The sequence below is a fragment of the Sitophilus oryzae genome, unplaced genomic scaffold (assembly GCF_002938485.1).
Source record: "Sitophilus oryzae breed Bouriz unplaced genomic scaffold, Soryzae_2.0 scaffold_1358_pilon_pilon, whole genome shotgun sequence".
Lineage (NCBI taxonomy): Eukaryota > Metazoa > Arthropoda > Insecta > Coleoptera > Curculionidae > Sitophilus > Sitophilus oryzae.
Window position 1 is genome coordinate 216,075 of NW_022146013.1, and position 6,009 is coordinate 222,083.

Sequence of the window (6,009 nt, forward strand, 5' to 3'; positions counted from 1 at the left end):
CTCAGATATTGTTTTTTGTCAAACCCCTCAGAGTATTGTGAGTTAGTGTATAGGCTGTGAACTAATTATAACTTAAGAAAGGGAGACATAAAATAGATCTGTAAAGTCGCGCTGATTAACCCCCCCAAACATTCTGCTACATATATAGTTTATTTTTCATTTTATTTCCATTCATATATATAACTGGTTTACCCCAATGTACTAAAACACTTCACTTTGAACTATGGATGTACGTTTCTATAACCATGTCAGCACCATCAGCAGGTGAATTTTTACAACACATTTTATGAAAGTGACATGTGCTGTTGTACCTAATATAGTTTGGTGTATTATGAGAAACTATTGATATTTAGATGCATACTAAGTCAGCAATTCTACGGCCGAAACAGTCGGGAGCATATATTTTCTGGCTTACAAATTTTAGGTGATACATATAAGTGAAGTTCAGAGGAATTGGATACATGAGATTGGATACATAAGATTGGATTTTTTTGGGGACGTCTAAAAAATAATATTTTTTTTCTTCTCATACCTCATTCTTGCATTTTTGCAAAAGATTGTTTTGATCATAATTGATCCAATTGTTAACTTTGTCATAATAATATTTTTTATCCAATGTAACAAACTTATTTCCCTTGTCTGCTTTTAAGTAAAAACAACATTTGTTGCGCACACACTAGAACTTTGTGATCTTTTTGAATATCAATAGTATGATCCAAATAGATATGTTTCATTCTTAGAAGCCTTTATTATAAATATTTACATAAAAATTCCAACATGCAACTATAGTACACACCAACAATAAAGCGAAGAATACTGAAGTCTAGGTACATAACAAATAAAATAATATATTGTCTATATTTTTCTTGAATTGTAATATTATTTTTCTTTGCGCACAATTTTTTTTATTGATTTATTTAATAATAGTACTGATATTGCGATTTCTATTTTGTATTTACTATTTACTGTTTGCTATTTTTAGTATTTGGATAGAGAGTACTGATACTAACCAGTTTGCTTTATTTCTTTTATTTTTTATCTTATCTTTGGCCCTATGTCAATTTAATTTACTAAAATATAGAAGATTTTTTTTTGTTTATTTATTTACTGTTTTCTTATTTAACTACTTGTGGAACTTGTGATTCCCTAAATACATCTTGAGGGATTTCCGGCTTTTGTCTGTCCAAAGTCAGTGGCGCCCCTACTCTCCGATTTTTTCTGAGCTAGGGCATAAATTTGTACGCGGCTAGACCTTTACAAATTATACAAATATTTATTTTTTTAATCGCTAACTTAGTACTTTATTTTTTTATTTTTTTTTCTACTTCTTTCAAATTTAAAAAAGCCAAGCTAAGGCGAAACACGTGACAAATTTTATGGTGCCCAACGTGGGGCCAAAAAAAAAACATTGTACGCCATTCATCCGCAATTAACACTGACAGTATTTGTTTCAAAATTTTGGACTCTAGATAAACATCTTACTCATACTGTAAAAGTTGATTTACCAAACTCATAACGTAAATATCTGATACTACCGAGAAAATTACTTTATATATTCATATTTACTGTACTAAATAAGTAGACTTGTATTATGATTACAGAGTTTAGCAAAAGCGTGAATAGAAAAATTACAAAATAAGTAATAATAATGAATATTTATCTTCGTCGTCTTAAAGCTTAAAGACACCGTTATCCACTTAACTCTAATCAAAGGTTCCATTGTAATTCGTATTTACATTGAACTTGGCCATTACATCATTTAGCCGATTACCATCATAGAAATCTAATAGAGTCACGCGTCTGTATATACCTGTACAAGTTTTTTCTGTGTACGATTTGAATAGATCATAATTTACATGTTTGTGTGCACGACTCGATATTCATTAATCTCGAAACACAATTGAATTCAGCGATAATATTAGAACAGTGCTGTGCGACAGGATAAATAAGATAGCGATGTTATGCGGCTGTGGCGGACGCTGCCGTCCGGTGCTCATATGTAAATGGACAATTTGTCGAGAACCTTATGTAAAAGCTTACTAATATGCCGGTATTCGTCGGTAGGCTGGGAGAAGATTTATAAGTTCCATCGCGTTTGTAAGGCTGTAAGTCCAAAACTTATAGCCAAATTTCTGTCTGTGTTTGACCCGCTTTTCGAAACCAAATTTTAGTGAATTAACAAACCTTGTGGTGGCTTCAGAAAATTAAGTAAACATCGAAAAACTGATATGAAAATAGTTATTCCTCGGAGGTTATACAGAAATATTAAGTTTTAATATTATTAATTCAGCGAATATTAAGTTTTAATATTATTAATTACAATATGGTAAAAAAATATGAAACAGTGAATAACTAGCGGTCTACCATTTTCGGATTATAATCCACGGTACTACACTTCATAAACAAAATATAAACAAAATTATTTAGAAAATCGTCTAATTATTTATTATTTTTGGTTATGATAAAATAAGATTTATACTGTAGTATGAAGCAAAGTTTAGTTTACGAATTTGGTTTTGTTTTCCTAGTTTTAATTGTCTAAATCCCTGCATAGTAAATACTAGTTGAATGGATTTATATCAAACCATGCTGGGTGCTAATAAAAGTATCGTTTACGGATTTCTCCTTAGAACAATAAAGGAACATTGCTTTTTTTTGTTGACATCGGGTTAATCAATAATTTTCCCAATCAGCTCGACATATTGATAATATTACCAGTATTACTCATCAAGCAATACTACTCTTATATTAATCAATTAACCGTAAACAAACATATCATATACAATTTTTACAATTTTATATACTAATTCATTATAATAAAAAATTAAATCATGAAAATATTGTAATTATATTCCTACAGTTTAAGTGAAAAGTTTTGTTTTAAAAATCTACTATACATATTATTAGCGCGTATTCAAATATTAATTTTGTGGAATATATAAATCAACATAAAACGAAATGTAATTAACGAAATATCCTAGTAATAACAGCTATTTTAGAAATTTCTAGGTTTACTTATTTCACTGAGATATATGAAAAAAAGAGTCCTTTGCCTTGGGTACAGATACCGCCACGTTTTGGAAATAGCTCAAAACGAAACAAAATTGAACGGGGCAACGCCAAAAAAATCCCTCTACGCCCTTCTCACGAGTAGTTTTCAGGCACTTTTAAGAATTGAAAGTAGGTCGAGGCAAACCGAAGTGGGTCAAAACAATTGAAAATAAACCGAAATGGACAAAGTTGGGGGATGAAACGCAACCTTGGCCTGTTTAGAAGAGTTTTCCGCATAGTGTGGAGGTTGTTTTAACGTTGCAATTAAACATGGAAGTCACTTCGAAAATTTTGGTGTTTGGTCGCTACATTAAATTATACAAACAGAAAAAAAAATAAAGGTGCAAATACAAATAAGATATTTCCTCTTGGAAACGGTAAGTAGCTAAACGACCAGTGAGGCATCTACGAATGGAGCTAGTGGAGCTCTATATATTCGCCCCATTTAAACGTGCATTTCGAAAATGCACAGTTTTCGAGATATTTAATTTGAAAGATTTCGATTGTCGGTTTTCTGGATATACCCTTTTAAAAAAATCGAATTTTTTATTTATTACGTTTTTCCACTTTTCTCACCTGGTATGGTCAGAATACGTTAATGTAAGAATTTTAAATGTAATCTGACCCTCTTTTTAGGTTATGTTATATTAAAAAAATGCCGAAAGTGAAAAACTCGGTTTTTATTTTTTTTTTTCGCACCCTGTATGTACTTTTTTGACAAAATGTCGATCCACGCCTAGAAATCTTTCGAATCGGAATAAGTAAAAAAATTGGCGCCGGGAGGCACGTATAGCCGCCCATACTAAAATATGTTAATATCTCGAAAACTGCGACTTTGACTGATTTTGATGTTATTACAAATTTTGTTGCAAATATTATTCCTAATCTTAATTTGAAAACCGCGTTTCGCTAGCTACTGTAATTTTGGAGTTACGATTTTTTAAAATTTTTAACCCCCTCCCATACCCCCTTACCAACCCCCCACCCCCACCAAAAACTAATTGCCAGATTCTCGGGTGCCACATTATTTTTGTGGCAAATTTGGTTAAAATCGGTTCAGCGGTTTTTGAGTTATCGTGTTACAGACGGACAGAAGGACAGACAGACAGACAGACAGACACCATGAAAATATTTTGTATTTAGGTAATTATGACCGAAGTAACTCATTTTGAGTGAAATTAAAAAAACTTTTTTTTTGCCGATCCTAACAGCCTACCATACCTATTGGTATGGTCGTCTAAAAAGTTCAATTTTGGCCTATCCTATTAGATAGTTGCCCGAAAAGAAATATTACAATTACAACTGACAGAAATAAAAATTTAGTAACTGCCAACAAACGATAATAATATGACTTTCCAATTACAGTAACGTTACAACATCAATAAACACTATTTCATCAGTATGTTGATGAGAAGCCAAAACCAAATACATACACTGTAAATGCTAAAATTGTTATAAATCTTTACTATCTTCTTTAAAAGCGAATAACTTCAATTATTAAAATCAATTTATTGAGATGAACCAAAACAACAATAAAAAGAAATATACCTTGATAGAGAAATATAATTCTCCTTAAATTCCTAATTTTGTTGAACGATTCTACAGGATATTTCAAAATTTCTCCAAAATATCAATATTTTGGTTTTAATATAAATATTGAAACTTTTTATTTTATATTTAGAAATAATCTATAATAATAATAGATCCCGTGTATAGCGTTTAACGCCTTAGGAGTAGCAAGGTACAGCTTGCCATACTAGAGCCATTCGGTATACAAGGAAGGTAATGTGGCTAGCACTCTACGCTTCAACCGCCTATTATTACCTCAGGATTGTGAATCCCAAGAACTCATTTAAAGCTGAGTCGACCTAGGTACCCAAACTATTTTTATTTTAATACAAATAGTCGGCTGATGAAATGCCGGGTGTGGGATTCGAACCCACTACCTTCAGATTGGTAGACGAGAGCATGTACCTCTACGCCACCGGGCACCCTTAGAAATAATCTAAAAGGTCAAATAATAATTTACTTACATATTGCTTCAAAAATCATGAAATTCGACCCCCTATAACAAAAAATATATGTCGTTTTTCGGGCTGTGTGTGAACTTCCATTGTCTTGGTGGAGGATTATTTCTTAGTTAGTTTTTCAAAACTCTGCAATTACTTCCGGTAATCAAATAAATATGCACCAATCAGCAGTAACAGTTCATTGATTTTTGCAGAGGAACTGTTGCTACATGATCTGCTTTTAAAACAAATATTACCACCATGTTTTTGGAAACACTTTGAGAATGGATAACTTTCGTCGGTTTTGGTTCATCTCGAAAAATCCAAACAGCCGATTGACGTTTATTTTCGGGTTCATAAGAGTAAACCCAGTATTCATCGCCACTGACAATACTGTGTATTATATTTTCTAGTTTCCTGTGTTCCGTTGCATAGTTTTTTGGACACCAATTGACCCTAATTGCTTCCTGTTCTTCCATCAACCGATGCGGTATCCAACGAGAAACTATTTTTTTGCAGATTATTCTTTATATAAAATTTATCGAATTGAGTCCTTTGAAATGCCCAACGATGCTTCAATTTTACGACATATGACTTGTCGATCTTATTGGTAGAGCATCGACATTTTCCTGGGTCCTATCGTTGTTGGTGAACATGCTCTTAAATCGTCGCTAAGACTATTCCGTCAACGTTTAAATTCTCCATACCAAGAAGAAATTGCCAACTGATGTGGTGTTTCATTACCGAAAACAGAAACCAACTCGACAAGGCATTCTTGTTGAAACTGACTTCAAAAATTATAAAAAAATATTACGCGAAAATTTTGATTGCTTAATTCCATTTTCGACTGACTTGACAACTTCAAAATTTCAGTTTAGGTACAGTTTTAAACGAAGCGGTCTAAAACTTTGGCGTTAGGTTAACTAAAGATAATAGTTAATTTTGACAT